At 44.0% G+C, this 16,627-nt stretch overlaps 3 non-coding genes across 3 annotated transcripts; all 3 read left to right on the top strand.

Annotated features, from left to right (window-relative positions):
* The first annotated feature begins 1,626 nt into the window (after positions 1 to 1,626).
* Positions 1,627 to 1,708, top strand: TRNAS-GCU (transfer RNA serine (anticodon GCU)). Its single transcript has one exon. It is a non-coding gene; the product is annotated as a tRNA-Ser (tRNA).
* Positions 1,709 to 7,027: 5,319 nt separating this feature from the next.
* On the top strand, positions 7,028 to 7,109 carry TRNAS-GCU (transfer RNA serine (anticodon GCU)). Its single transcript has one exon. It is a non-coding gene; the product is annotated as a tRNA-Ser (tRNA).
* Positions 7,110 to 12,428: 5,319 nt separating this feature from the next.
* TRNAS-GCU (transfer RNA serine (anticodon GCU)) lies at positions 12,429 to 12,510 on the top strand. The gene has a single exon. It is a non-coding gene; the product is annotated as a tRNA-Ser (tRNA).
* The last annotated feature ends 4,117 nt before the right edge of the window (positions 12,511 to 16,627 follow it).

Here is a 16,627-nt window from a genome sequence, read left to right as displayed (position 1 = left end):
CTTTAGGGCCTCAAGCAACACCAACACTCCTGACGCGCCCTGTTTTGAACTATTGACACCAACCACAAATCATCCTCAGCAGAGTGGATCAGCTCCAGATGAGGGACATGATTCCACCCGGTATGCTGCCAGAATGTCACTGATCTGTGCGAGCCAGCGTCTATGTCCTGAACCATTATGGTTAAATTATGAAGGTGAATGGAGATATCCTAGTCAGCCAACATCATCTGTCCATGTACTCACTGCTATCCTGCTGACTGTCTATAGAGCCTGATGGACTATGTGGTATCCTGTTTGTTTTGTTTCGTTTTCCACAGTTTGCACGTGTCTTTTTGTTTGGATTTTGGCAGGGATGTAGTGTCCTGCTGGGCATGTAATGAGGCAGCCCCTACCCAAGGGCCGTGCTAACACCCACTCCTCACCCATCAAACACTGGCGTCATCAGTCAGCTGACCTGGACTGGACTCACGTGTCCTGGGCCAGATATGTATCCACCATACTAGCTACTGACGATGGGTCTGCTTGCAGAGGGCGTAGGTTAAGCAAAAATTAACACAAGCAAAAACTAGACAAAACATATGAGGGTGACGTACAGGTATGACACCCGTGACCTTATTGGTCTTGTCAGCTACCCAACTGAGGTTACATACATCTCCTAATCGTGAAGCTGTTTTTCTGTCTCCTCGGCGGGAATCTGTTTTTTTTTTCTGTTTTGAAGACGGAAAGGTAGCAGCGCGTTGCAAGAACTTTCCTTTGAAACGAGACATTATAGAGGGGGGGGGGGGGCATAAGGAGGCATTTTCTTCCTCGCACTGAGATCAAACAATGGCGGTATTAACACCAGACTCTAACCAACTGAGCTATCAAAACATCAGACTCTAACCGACTGAGCTAACCAACCTTGCTCATGTAGCATCTTCTCGTGACACTGAAAGGGAGGATGTACAACACACACCAGGCTTCACATTGAAGAAAACACAAAAGCCGAGATACGTGGAGGCGATGTGTGGTAGTGATTGGTCACACGTTTTGAGGTCACGGGGCACTGGTTACATTGCCTCTCAGTGACATCACTTCCTCTGAGGGACAGGTTCACTTTTGAAATGGTCTCTTGATGCCAATAAATACATCACAGCTTCTTATTGGCAGGTTTAGTGACATCATTGTTTCTGATTCGTAGTGACGTCACGGCCTCTTGTTGGTAGGTTTAGTGACACAAGTGCCTTTCACCGGCAGGGGCCAGGCTGCATCTCTGTGGTAGGATCATTTATAGCAGTTCCTGACGGTGGCCTGTTAGTGACAGGCAGGTGGTGTCTCTGCCACAGTTTTTGAGTCAGTGCCATCAGTGGCTCATTTTGTCCGTGTCGTTACCCCATCAGTGGCCAGTGACATAATGTTCTCCAAGTTAATCTGCCCTTAGACCCCTCACACTTAAGGCATATTGACTAACACACTGTGCACTGGGACTGTTTTCGGCATGTGAGGTACCATTAATTATTTATTATTATGAACTATTTATATTATTCAGTAAAAACACAAGATTCCTTGTTCTATACCTAACCCATTTCACACGCCTCTACTGTCCGTCACCAGATATAGAGAGCTGGTAAAGGTCAGTCTACAGTGGACGAGGTGGCCGAGTGGTTAAGGCGATGGACTGCTAATCCATTGTGCTCTGCACGCGTGGGTTTGAATCCCATCTTCGTCGAGTGTTTTGCTTTACTATGCATGGTGTGTGTTTCCGTAAAATACTGCATTCACCAACATCCATATTTCTTGAAAAAGAATAGGATTGGTTGTCCTTGCTAGTCAACTCCGACCCTCAAGGCTCAACCACCACTCCCTTCAAAGCTGTGATTCTGAACAAAATCACTCAATTTGTGACTAAAACGACAACAACAACAACAACAAAAAACAACCTGACCTTGTGTAATCTGATGCTCACGTAAAGAGCTCCAATACCATTGGACCGAGCTCACGCTATAGTTTGCAGCTTTATAACGTTCGCGTTATATTAAAAAAAGCTGGAGGCAGCGCGAACTCGGCCACAATACACGTCACATTCATTTCTTATTTGCACAGAATCACATGTTGAGTCCACGCCAAGACTCCGACCACTTTTCTATTCTGTAGCAAATCAATTCAATCACCGCATTTTCCCTCTCTCCTCCATTCACTGTTGTATCGAGGACCAGATTTATAACCCCCTTTTTGTTTTTCCTGTACTTGTCAATCATATTTTTACTGTGCTTTGCATTTATAAACTTTTCTAAGCTGTGCCAATTCCATAAATGGCCTGCAGATGTCGCTGTGCTACACCCAGTAGAAATCTCCTGCCCTGGTGAGGCAGGTGAACTGCACCATAGGCAGCTCCAGGAAACTGCATCTGTGAAACAGTCAATTACAGATCTAGATAGAATTTAGTGTTTTAGGAGGTGCTGCTCATGCTGTCACCATATGATTCACGATGCAATAAGGAGCAGTCACCACTCTTTATTATTGTGTGGACACGTTAATTCTCACGCAAATCTGATAGAATGACGTAAATGATCCTTTGTGCAATATTATGTGATGATGCCAAATGCTACTTTGGTATTCCTCTGTGCCGTAAGAGTCGTCGTCGTTTTACACGTAGTTTAGAGATGAAAAGGAAATGGATTTCCATGTGAGATCTGGTAAAACTGGTCTCGTCCCTGGGTGGGCTCGAACCACCAACCTTTCGGTTAACAGTCGAACGCGCTAACCGATTGCCACAGAGACGGTGTAGTAACAGCCTTTCCGGTTGGGTTCTGTAACGAAGGACAAGGACCGTGTGTCACCACATTGTACAGTGTGGATGTGAATTGTGGCCGCGCAGTCAGCATTAACTGATTATCTCAAGCACCACAAAGCTACACATTGCTATGGAAATGACCTACTCTTCAAGGTAATCTCTGGGGTTTTTCGGGAGGGGGTTGTAAAGGCGCATTTCAGTCGATACTGGGGAGCGCTTTGGATTTAAGTCTTATTGTTAATCTATGTTGTGTGGCAGTGACACAGGTTTGGCACTGTTCAGTGGCTTTGTCATTGCAGGTTTCAAATCCAGGGGTAATTGCACTTCACTGAATTTTATGAAGGTGGCTCAACCTCTGCCAGGTGGGCTCTCTTGAATGTCAGATGCTGAGATCTTAGGCCAAAGTTTGTCTATTTTGTCTCAAGAAAGCATAGAGTGTTCCACAATCATTACAAATGGACACAATTGAGGAGCTTGGAGTGAAGGTAGCTTGCTGGTGGTCCCTTGACTAGTCCTTGGGCGAGGAAGACTGATTATACAGGACAAGTTGGAAAGGGATTGATGGAGGGGAAATCCTAATGTTCTAATCACAGATCAAGGGGAGGTTTGATTTCCTTAAGCACCTGTCCAGGGGCTCGTCAACATTTCAGGAGGAGTTTATATGTGCAGGATGTATTGCTCGTCGATGCAGATGAGTGTATAGTTAGTTGGGCTTCTCATAGGGGTGAAGCAGTGTTCACCGACAAGACCAGGATATCTGAGGGTGCACAGACCTGCACAGGAGTGCCAGAGCATAGATGGCAGCACTTGGACAGGTTCTGGCCCACATACTGACTAGTTTCTTAGCCAGTAGTTTCAATTTTATGGTTGTATGAAATTCGTGTAAAGTCTTTTGACATAAATAATGCAGCAGTTAGGAAGAATTATAAAAAAAATTGGGCAATAAAAAGATGGCACAAGGATGCACTTCACACTATAAAACAGAACGAAAACACAAGAGTTGCAAACAGCAGTCATTCACATTCTGTTCTTTGATGTTGTTCCAATGTTCCAACTACAGAATAAACATTTGGATTATCTGTGTATTGTGAAGCAATTGGATCCGGCGTGGTTGATGCAAGTGCATGCCTAATCTCTAAAGGTTGGCTCGGCTGCCACTTTGAGTACCGGTACTCAGGAGGAGAAAAAAAGTGCCTGTACTCAGTACCTGCGAGCACCGGTGCATTTAAAGCCCGGAGGACAGTGTATTAAAGCCGATTGTATACAAAGAGTTAAAGACGTGGCATGATGGGTGAACATTTCCACGTGAAACACCAGGGGCGGGCAGGAGCCCCTGCAGCTGCTTCCAATGAAGGACCCAGTGAACTGTTCTAGTTCACACATGAACAATTGATGCAGCGCGCTCTGTTTGCACAAATGTGTGTTTAGGCTGATTTGTAATCTTTGAAAATACTTCAGAATTTACATAATAAAAATAAATGTACAAACACAAACGTGCATTAGCCAGGAATTGAAATCGGACCTCCCGCATGCCAGGGGAGAATTCTACCACTGAGCCAGCAATGCTTCATGCAGTCAGAGGCAGGAGACTGTTCATAGAAGAATCCCATTCTCTAAAGACCATGATTTCTATATTTATTTTTGTCGTTGTATTATTGCAGACAACTGGCAAGCAGTTCTTGTCAATGTGTACTACAGAATTACAAAGTGCACAGTGGTTAAGTGCCACCTTACCACACCTTCAGTCAGCCTTAGTGTTTTTTTATCCATATGCGTCTTTCGAATTGACATGTTTTCAGCACATTCATACACTTTTAAGAGCGAAACAATACAATTTCCAGAATGCCGGTTTTGCTGTGGCAAATATTAGGGTCAGTTGAAGATGGCTCACCGCAATGTAACATTTTGTAGCAACTGGAGATTACAAATTTTTCTAGCTTTGCCTTAAGAATTTTAGATTCTATTGAGGACACGGAGGCGAGGATTACGCTTCTCAATCTTTCCTACTAAAAAGAACAGCAGCCTATAAAAAAGCAGTAAACACTTATTGAGGCTGTGAACCCCGCCTCCCATGACCACGAATAGCAGACCAACATAGTCTATAAACTGGTGAGGCATCATCTGACTTCCTCTTTCTTTGTATACTGGCTATACCATTCAGTGCCCACGTCCAGAAACAGTCTCCTGACCGCAAGGAACATCAACCAAGGATTCATACTTGCCAAAAAGAAAAAAGGATGTTCCACCAAAACTAAACCCTTTTTTGGAATCAGATTCTAAAAAAAATAAAAAACATGAGGAGACAAGTATATTAAAACCAGTAATTTCAGGGGTGGGAAATATGCTTGCATCACAAACCAAATTGTGTAAATAACATTTTAATTCAATGTATTTACTGGGTGGGATAATCCTGGTCTCCGTGTCCTTAATAGAATCTAAAATTCTTAACACAATTTTGTTTGCTATGTCGGGACCGGAGGCTCTGATTATGCTGGTTCAAGGCTGGCCCACCACCAAATTAGAAACATGCACTACTGGTTTATAATAAAACCTTTTAAACATGGGATTCCAGGAAGAAACTGTGCCATGTAATACAGAGTCCAACAGGTCACAGCACGCCAAGACTGTCTTTAGGACCTCAAGCAACACCAACACTCCTGACGCGCCCTGTTTTGAACTATTGACACCAACCACAAATCATCCTCAGCAGAGTGGATCAGCTCCAGATGAGGGACATGATTCCACCCGGTGTGCTGCCAGAATGTCACTGATCTGTGCGAGCCAGCATCTATGTCCTGAACCATTATGGTTAAATTATGAAGGTGAATGGAGATATCCTAGTCAGCCAACATCATCTGTCCATGTACTCACTGCTATCCTGCTGACTGACTATAGAGACTGATGGACTATGTGGTATCCTGTTTGTTTTGTTTCGTTTTCCACAGTTTGCACGTGTCTTTTTGTTTGGATTTTTCCAGGGATGTAGTGTCCTGCTGGGCATGTAATAAGGCAGCCCCTACCCAAGGGCCGTGCTAACACCCACTCCTCACCCATCAAACACCGGTGTCACCAGTCAGCTGACCTGGACTGGACTCACGTGTCCTGGGCCAGATATGTATCCACCATACTAGCTACTGACGATGGGTCTGCTTGCAGAGGGCGTAGGTTAAGCAAAAATGAACACAAGCAAAAACTAGACAAAACATATGAGGGTGACGTACAGGTATGACACCCGTGACCTTATTGGTCTTGCCAGCTACCCAACTGAGGTTACATACATCTCCTAATCGTGGAGCTGTTTTTCTGTCTCCTCGGCGGGAATCTGTTTTTTTTTTCTGTTTTGAAGACGGAAAGGTAGCAGCGCGTTGCAAGAACTTTCCTTTGAAACGAGACATTATAGAGGGGGGTGGGGGGCATAAGGAGGCATTTTCTTCCTCGCACTGAGATCAAACAATGGCGGTATTAACACCAGACTCTAACCAACTGAGCTATCAAAACATCAGACTCTAACCGACTGAGCTAACCAACCTTGCTCATGTAGCATCTTCTCGTGACACTGAAAGGGAGGATGTACAACACACACCAGGCTTCACATTGAAGAAAACACAAAAGCCGAGATACGTGGAGGCGATGTGTGGTAGTGATTGGTCACACGTTTTGAGGTCACGGGGCACTGGTTACATTGCCTCTCAGTGACATCACTTCCTCTGAGGGACAGGTTCACTTTTGAAATGGTCTCTTGATGCCAATAAATACATCACAGCTTCTTATTGGCAGGTTTAGTGACATCATTGTTTCTGATTCGTAGTGACGTCACGGCCTCTTGTTGGTAGGTTTAGTGACACAAGTGCCTTTCACCGGCAGGGGCCAGGCTGCATCTCTGTGGTAGGATCATTTATAGCAGTTCCTGACGGTGGCCTGTTAGTGACAGGCAGGTGGTGTCTCTGCCACAGTTTTTGAGTCAGTGCCATCAGTGGCTCATTTTGTCCGTGTCGTTACCCCATCAGTGGCCAGTGACATAATGTTCTCCAAGTTAATCTGCCCTTAGACCCCTCACACTTAAGGCATATTGACTAACACACTGTGCACTGGGACTGTTTTCGGCATGTGAGGTACCATTAATTATTTATTATTATGAACTATTTATATTATTCAGTAAAAACACAAGATTCCTTGTTCTATACCTAACCCATTTCACACGCCTCTACTGTCCGTCACCAGATATAGAGAGCTGGTAAAGGTCAGTCTACAGTGGACGAGGTGGCCGAGTGGTTAAGGCGATGGACTGCTAATCCATTGTGCTCTGCACGCGTGGGTTTGAATCCCATCTTCGTCGAGTGTTTTGCTTTACTATGCATGGTGTGTGTTTCCGTAAAATACTGCATTCACCAACATCCATATTTCTTGAAAAAGAATAGGATTGGTTGTCCTTGCTAGTCAACTCCGACCCTCAAGGCTCAACCACCACTCCCTTCAAAGCTGTGATTCTGAACAAAATCACTCAATTTGTGACTAAAACGACAACAACAACAACAACAAAAAACAACCTGACCTTGTGTAATCTGATGCTCACGTAAAGAGCTCCAATACCATTGGACCGAGCTCACGCTATAGTTTGCAGCTTTATAACGTTCGCGTTATATTCAAAAAAGCTGGAGGCAGCGCGAACTCGGCCACAATACACGTCACATTCATTTCTTATTTGCACAGAATCACATGTTGAGTCCACGCCAAGACTCCGACCACTTTTCTATTCTGTAGCAAATCAATTCAATCACCGCATTTTCCCTCTCTCCTCCATTCACTGTTGTATCGAGGACCAGATTTATAACCCCCTTTTTGTTTTTCCTGTACTTGTCAATCATATTTTTACTGTGCTTTGCATTTATAAACTTTTCTAAGCTGTGCCAATTCCATAAATGGCCTGCAGATGTCGCTGTGCTACACCCAGTAGAAATCTCCTGCCCTGGTGCGGCAGGTGAACTGCACCATAGGCAGCTCCAGGAAACTGCATCTGTGAAACAGTCAATTACAGATCTAGATAGAATTTAGTGTTTTAGGAGGTGCTGCTCATGCTGTCACCATATGATTCACGATGCAATAAGGAGCAGTCACCACTCTTTATTATTGTGTGGACACGTTAATTCTCACGCAAATCTGATAGAATGACGTAAATGATCCTTTGTGCAATATTATGTGATGATGCCAAATGCTACTTTGGTATTCCTCTGTGCCGTAAGAGTCGTCGTCGTTTTACACGTAGTTTAGAGATGAAAAGGAAATGGATTTCCATGTGAGATCTGGTAAAACTGGTCTCGTCCCTGGGTGGGCTCGAACCACCAACCTTTCGGTTAACAGTCGAACGCGCTAACCGATTGCCACAGAGACGGTGTAGTAACAGCCTTTCCGGTTGGGTTCTGTAACGAAGGACAAGGACCGTGTGTCACCACATTGTACAGTGTGGATGTGAATTGTGGCCGCGCAGTCAGCATTAACTGATTATCTCAAGCACCACAAAGCTACACATTGCTATGGAAATGACCTACTCTTCAAGGTAATCTCTGGGGTTTTTCGGGAGGGGGTTGTAAAGGCGCATTTCAGTCGATACTGGGGAGCGCTTTGGATTTAAGTCTTATTGTTAATCTATGTTGTGTGGCAGTGACACAGGTTTGGCACCGTTCAGTGGCTTTGTCATTGCAGGTTTCAAATCCAGGGGTAATTGCACTTCACTGAATTTTATGAAGGTGGCTCAACCTCTGCCAGGTGGGCTCTCTTGAATGTCAGATGCTGAGATCTTAGGCCAAAGTTTGTCTATTTTGTCTCAAGAAAGCATAGAGTGTTCCACAATCATTACAAATGGCCACAATTGAGGAGCTTGGAGTGAAGGTAGCTTGCTGGTGGTCCCTTGACTAGTCCTTGGGCGAGGAAGACTGATTATACAGGACAAGTTGGAAAGGGATTGATGGAGGGGAAATCCTAATGTTCTAATCACAGATCAAGGGGAGGTTTGATTTCCTTAAGCACCTGTCCAGGGGCTCGTCAACATTTCAGGAGGAGTTTATATGTGCAGGATGTATTGCTCGTCGATGCAGATGAGTGTATAGTTAGTTGGGCTTCTCATAGGGGTGAAGCAGTGTTCACCGACAAGACCAGGATATCTGAGGGTGCACAGACCTGCACAGGAGTGCCAGAGCATAGATGGCAGCACTTGGACAGGTTCTGGCCCACATACTGACTAGTTTCTTAGCCAGTAGTTTCAATTTTATGGTTGTATGAAATTCGTGTAAAGTCTTTTGACATAAATAATGCAGCAGTTAGGAAGAATTATAAAAAAAATTGGGCAATAAAAAGATGGCACAAGGATGCACTTCACACTATAAAACAGAACGAAAACACAAGAGTTGCAAACAGCAGTCATTCACATTCTGTTCTTTGATGTTGTTCCAATGTTCCAACTACAGAATAAACATTTGGATTATCTGTGTATTGTGAAGCAATTGGATCCGGCGTGGTTGATGCAAGTGCATGCCTAATCTCTAAAGGTTGGCTCGGCTGCCACTATGAGTACCGGTACTCAGGAGGAGAAAAAAAGTGCCTGTACTCAGTACCTGCGAGCACCGGTGCATTTAAAGCCCGGAGGACAGTGTATTAAAGCCGATTGTATACAAAGAGTTAAAGACGTGGCATGATGGGTGAACATTTCCACGTGAAACACCAGGGGCGGGCAGGAGCCCCTGCAGCTGCTTCCAATGAAGGACCCAGTGAACTGTTCTAGTTCACACATGAACAATTGATGCAGCGCGCTCTGTTTGCACAAATGTGTGTTTAGGCTGATTTGTAATCTTTGAAAATACTTCAGAATTTACATAATAAAAATAAATGTACAAACACAAACGTGCATTAGCCAGGAATTGAAATCGGACCTCCCGCATGCCAGGGGAGAATTCTACCACTGAGCCAGCAATGCTTCATGCAGTCAGAGGCAGGAGACTGTTCATAGAAGAATCCCATTCTCTAAAGACCATGATTTCTATATTTATTTTTGTCGTTGTATTATTGCAGACAACTGGCAAGCAGTTCTTGTCAATGTGTACTACAGAATTACAAAGTGCACAGTGGTTAAGTGCCACCTTACCACACCTTCAGTCAGCCTTAGTGTTTTTTTATCCATATGCGTCTTTCGAATTGACATGTTTTCAGCACATTCATACACTTTTAAGAGCGAAACAATACAATTTCCAGAATGCCGGTTTTGCTGTGGCAAATATTAGGGTCAGTTGAAGATGGCTCACCGCAATGTAACATTTTGTAGCAACTGGAGATTACAAATTTTTCTAGCTTTGCCTTAAGAATTTTAGATTCTATTGAGGACACGGAGGCGAGGATTACGCTTCTCAATCTTTCCTACTAAAAAGAACAGCAGCCTATAAAAAAGCAGTAAACACTTATTGAGGCTGTGAACCCCGCCTCCCATGACCACGAATAGCAGACCAACATAGTCTATAAACTGGTGAGGCATCATCTGACTTCCTCTTTCTTTGTATACTGGCTATACCATTCAGTGCCCACGTCCAGAAACAGTCTCCTGACCGCAAGGAACATCAACCAAGGATTCATACTTGCCAAAAAGAAAAAAGGATGTTCCACCAAAACTAAACCCTTTTTTGGAATCAGATTCTAAAAAAAATAAAAAACATGAGGAGACAAGTATATTAAAACCAGTAATTTCAGGGGTGGGAAATATGCTTGCATCACAAACCAAATTGTGTAAATAACATTTTAATTCAATGTATTTACTGGGTGGGATAATCCTGGTCTCCGTGTCCTTAATAGAATCTAAAATTCTTAACACAATTTTGTTTGCTATGTCGGGACCGGAGGCTCTGATTATGCTGGTTCAAGGCTGGCCCACCACCAAATTAGAAACATGCACTACTGGTTTATAATAAAACCTTTTAAACATGGGATTCCAGGAAGAAACTGTGCCATGTAATACAGAGTCCAACAGGTCACAGCACGCCAAGACTGTCTTTAGGACCTCAAGCAACACCAACACTCCTGACGCGCCCTGTTTTGAACTATTGACACCAACCACAAATCATCCTCAGCAGAGTGGATCAGCTCCAGATGAGGGACATGATTCCACCCGGTGTGCTGCCAGAATGTCACTGATCTGTGCGAGCCAGCATCTATGTCCTGAACCATTATGGTTAAATTATGAAGGTGAATGGAGATATCCTAGTCAGCCAACATCATCTGTCCATGTACTCACTGCTATCCTGCTGACTGACTATAGAGACTGATGGACTATGTGGTATCCTGTTTGTTTTGTTTCGTTTTCCACAGTTTGCACGTGTCTTTTTGTTTGGATTTTTCCAGGGATGTAGTGTCCTGCTGGGCATGTAATAAGGCAGCCCCTACCCAAGGGCCGTGCTAACACCCACTCCTCACCCATCAAACACCGGTGTCACCAGTCAGCTGACCTGGACTGGACTCACGTGTCCTGGGCCAGATATGTATCCACCATACTAGCTACTGACGATGGGTCTGCTTGCAGAGGGCGTAGGTTAAGCAAAAATGAACACAAGCAAAAACTAGACAAAACATATGAGGGTGACGTACAGGTATGACACCCGTGACCTTATTGGTCTTGCCAGCTACCCAACTGAGGTTACATACATCTCCTAATCGTGGAGCTGTTTTTCTGTCTCCTCGGCGGGAATCTGTTTTTTTTTTCTGTTTTGAAGACGGAAAGGTAGCAGCGCGTTGCAAGAACTTTCCTTTGAAACGAGACATTATAGAGGGGGGTGGGGGGCATAAGGAGGCATTTTCTTCCTCGCACTGAGATCAAACAATGGCGGTATTAACACCAGACTCTAACCAACTGAGCTATCAAAACATCAGACTCTAACCGACTGAGCTAACCAACCTTGCTCATGTAGCATCTTCTCGTGACACTGAAAGGGAGGATGTACAACACACACCAGGCTTCACATTGAAGAAAACACAAAAGCCGAGATACGTGGAGGCGATGTGTGGTAGTGATTGGTCACACGTTTTGAGGTCACGGGGCACTGGTTACATTGCCTCTCAGTGACATCACTTCCTCTGAGGGACAGGTTCACTTTTGAAATGGTCTCTTGATGCCAATAAATACATCACAGCTTCTTATTGGCAGGTTTAGTGACATCATTGTTTCTGATTCGTAGTGACGTCACGGCCTCTTGTTGGTAGGTTTAGTGACACAAGTGCCTTTCACCGGCAGGGGCCAGGCTGCATCTCTGTGGTAGGATCATTTATAGCAGTTCCTGACGGTGGCCTGTTAGTGACAGGCAGGTGGTGTCTCTGCCACAGTTTTTGAGTCAGTGCCATCAGTGGCTCATTTTGTCCGTGTCGTTACCCCATCAGTGGCCAGTGACATAATGTTCTCCAAGTTAATCTGCCCTTAGACCCCTCACACTTAAGGCATATTGACTAACACACTGTGCACTGGGACTGTTTTCGGCATGTGAGGTACCATTAATTATTTATTATTATGAACTATTTATATTATTCAGTAAAAACACAAGATTCCTTGTTCTATACCTAACCCATTTCACACGCCTCTACTGTCCGTCACCAGATATAGAGAGCTGGTAAAGGTCAGTCTACAGTGGACGAGGTGGCCGAGTGGTTAAGGCGATGGACTGCTAATCCATTGTGCTCTGCACGCGTGGGTTTGAATCCCATCTTCGTCGAGTGTTTTGCTTTACTATGCATGGTGTGTGTTTCCGTAAAATACTGCATTCACCAACATCCATATTTCTTGAAAAAGAATAGGATTGGTTGTCCTTGCTAGTCAACTCCGACCCTCAAGGCTCAACCACCACTCCCTTCAAAGCTGTGATTCTGAACAAAATCACTCAATTTGTGACTAAAACGACAACAACAACAACAACAAAAAACAACCTGACCTTGTGTAATCTGATGCTCACGTAAAGAGCTCCAATACCATTGGACCGAGCTCACGCTATAGTTTGCAGCTTTATAACGTTCGCGTTATATTAAAAAAAGCTGGAGGCAGCGCGAACTCGGCCACAATACACGTCACATTCATTTCTTATTTGCACAGAATCACATGTTGAGTCCACGCCAAGACTCCGACCACTTTTCTATTCTGTAGCAAATCAATTCAATCACCGCATTTTCCCTCTCTCCTCCATTCACTGTTGTATCGAGGACCAGATTTATAACCCCCTTTTTGTTTTTCCTGTACTTGTCAATCATATTTTTACTGTGCTTTGCATTTATAAACTTTTCTAAGCTGTGCCAATTCCATAAATGGCCTGCAGATGTCGCTGTGCTACACCCAGTAGAAATCTCCTGCCCTGGTGAGGCAGGTGAACTGCACCATAGGCAGCTCCAGGAAACTGCATCTGTGAAACAGTCAATTACAGATCTAGATAGAATTTAGTGTTTTAGGAGGTGCTGCTCATGCTGTCACCATATGATTCACGATGCAATAAGGAGCAGTCACCACTCTTTATTATTGTGTGGACACGTTAATTCTCACGCAAATCTGATAGAATGACGTAAATGATCCTTTGTGCAATATTATGTGATGATGCCAAATGCTACTTTGGTATTCCTCTGTGCCGTAAGAGTCGTCGTCGTTTTACACGTAGTTTAGAGATGAAAAGGAAATGGATTTCCATGTGAGATCTGGTAAAACTGGTCTCGTCCCTGGGTGGGCTCGAACCACCAACCTTTCGGTTAACAGTCGAACGCGCTAACCGATTGCCACAGAGACGGTGTAGTAACAGCCTTTCCGGTTGGGTTCTGTAACGAAGGACAAGGACCGTGTGTCACCACATTGTACAGTGTGGATGTGAATTGTGGCCGCGCAGTCAGCATTAACTGATTATCTCAAGCACCACAAAGCTACACATTGCTATGGAAATGACCTACTCTTCAAGGTAATCTCTGGGGTTTTTCGGGAGGGGGTTGTAAAGGCGCATTTCAGTCGATACTGGGGAGCGCTTTGGATTTAAGTCTTATTGTTAATCTATGTTGTGTGGCAGTGACACAGGTTTGGCACCGTTCAGTGGCTTTGTCATTGCAGGTTTCAAATCCAGGGGTAATTGCACTTCACTGAATTTTATGAAGGTGGCTCAACCTCTGCCAGGTGGGCTCTCTTGAATGTCAGATGCTGAGATCTTAGGCCAAAGTTTGTCTATTTTGTCTCAAGAAAGCATAGAGTGTTCCACAATCATTACAAATGGACACAATTGAGGAGCTTGGAGTGAAGGTAGCTTGCTGGTGGTCCCTTGACTAGTCCTTGGGCGAGGAAGACTGATTATACAGGACAAGTTGGAAAGGGATTGATGGAGGGGAAATCCTAATGTTCTAATCACAGATCAAGGGGAGGTTTGATTTCCTTAAGCACCTGTCCAGGGGCTCGTCAACATTTCAGGAGGAGTTTATATGTGCAGGATGTATTGCTCGTCGATGCAGATGAGTGTATAGTTAGTTGGGCTTCTCATAGGGGTGAAGCAGTGTTCACCGACAAGACCAGGATATCTGAGGGTGCACAGACCTGCACAGGAGTGCCAGAGCATAGATGGCAGCACTTGGACAGGTTCTGGCCCACATACTGACTAGTTTCTTAGCCAGTAGTTTCAATTTTATGGTTGTATGAAATTCGTGTAAAGTCTTTTGACATAAATAATGCAGCAGTTAGGAAGAATTATAAAAAAAATTGGGCAATAAAAAGATGGCACAAGGATGCACTTCACACTATAAAACAGAACGAAAACACAAGAGTTGCAAACAGCAGTCATTCACATTCTGTTCTTTGATGTTGTTCCAATGTTCCAACTACAGAATAAACATTTGGATTATCTGTGTATTGTGAAGCAATTGGATCCGGCGTGGTTGATGCAAGTGCATGCCTAATCTCTAAAGGTTGGCTCGGCTGCCACTTTGAGTACCGGTACTCAGGAGGAGAAAAAAAGTGCCTGTACTCAGTACCTGCGAGCACCGGTGCATTTAAAGCCCGGAGGACAGTGTATTAAAGCCGATTGTATACAAAGAGTTAAAGACGTGGCATGATGGGTGAACATTTCCACGTGAAACACCAGGGGCGGGCAGGAGCCCCTGCAGCTGCTTCCAATGAAGGACCCAGTGAACTGTTCTAGTTCACACATGAACAATTGATGCAGCGCGCTCTGTTTGCACAAATGTGTGTTTAGGCTGATTTGTAATCTTTGAAAATACTTCAGAATTTACATAATAAAAATAAATGTACAAACACAAACGTGCATTAGCCAGGAATTGAAATCGGACCTCCCGCATGCCAGGGGAGAATTCTACCACTGAGCCAGCAATGCTTCATGCAGTCAGAGGCAGGAGACTGTTCATAGAAGAATCCCATTCTCTAAAGACCATGATTTCTATATTTATTTTTGTCGTTGTATTATTGCAGACAACTGGCAAGCAGTTCTTGTCAATGTGTACTACAGAATTACAAAGTGCACAGTGGTTAAGTGCCACCTTACCACACCTTCAGTCAGCCTTAGTGTTTTTTTATCCATATGCGTCTTTCGAATTGACATGTTTTCAGCACATTCATACACTTTTAAGAGCGAAACAATACAATTTCCAGAATGCCGGTTTTGCTGTGGCAAATATTAGGGTCAGTTGAAGATGGCTCACCGCAATGTAACATTTTGTAGCAACTGGAGATTACAAATTTTTCTAGCTTTGCCTTAAGAATTTTAGATTCTATTGAGGACACGGAGGCGAGGATTACGCTTCTCAATCTTTCCTACTAAAAAGAACAGCAGCCTATAAAAAAGCAGTAAACACTTATTGAGGCTGTGAACCCCGCCTCCCATGACCACGAATAGCAGACCAACATAGTCTATAAACTGGTGAGGCATCATCTGACTTCCTCTTTCTTTGTATACTGGCTATACCATTCAGTGCCCACGTCCAGAAACAGTCTCCTGACCGCAAGGAACATCAACCAAGGATTCATACTTGCCAAAAAGAAAAAAGGATGTTCCACCAAAACTAAACCCTTTTTTGGAATCAGATTCTAAAAAAAATAAAAAACATGAGGAGACAAGTATATTAAAACCAGTAATTTCAGGGGTGGGAAATATGCTTGCATCACAAACCAAATTGTGTAAATAACATTTTAATTCAATGTATTTACTGGGTGGGATAATCCTGGTCTCCGTGTCCTTAATAGAATCTAAAATTCTTAACACAATTTTGTTTGCTATGTCGGGACCGGAGGCTCTGATTATGCTGGTTCAAGGCTGGCCCACCACCAAATTAGAAACATGCACTACTGGTTTATAATAAAACCTTTTAAACATGGGATTCCAGGAAGAAACTGTGCCATGTAATACAGAGTCCAACAGGTCACAGCACGCCAAGACTGTCTTTAGGACCTCAAGCAACACCAACACTCCTGACGCGCCCTGTTTTGAACTATTGACACCAACCACAAATCATCCTCAGCAGAGTGGATCAGCTCCAGATGAGGGACATGATTCCACCCGGTGTGCTGCCAGAATGTCACTGATCTGTGCGAGCCAGCATCTATGTCCTGAACCATTATGGTTAAATTATGAAGGTGAATGGAGATATCCTAGTCAGCCAACATCATCTGTCCATGTACTCACTGCTATCCTGCTGACTGACTATAGAGACTGATGGACTATGTGGTATCCTGTTTGTTTTGTTTCGTTTTCCACAGTTTGCACGTGTCTTTTTGTTTGGATTTTTCCAGGGATGTAGTGTCCTGCTGGGCATGTAATAAGGCAGCCCCTACCCAAGGGCCGTGCTAACACCCACTCCTCACCC

This window comes from Pleurodeles waltl, chromosome 12 (genome assembly GCF_031143425.1).
Source record: "Pleurodeles waltl isolate 20211129_DDA chromosome 12, aPleWal1.hap1.20221129, whole genome shotgun sequence".
NCBI classification, from domain to species: Eukaryota; Metazoa; Chordata; class Amphibia; order Caudata; family Salamandridae; genus Pleurodeles; species Pleurodeles waltl.
This window is presented reverse-complemented; position numbering and strand designations above follow the sequence as displayed.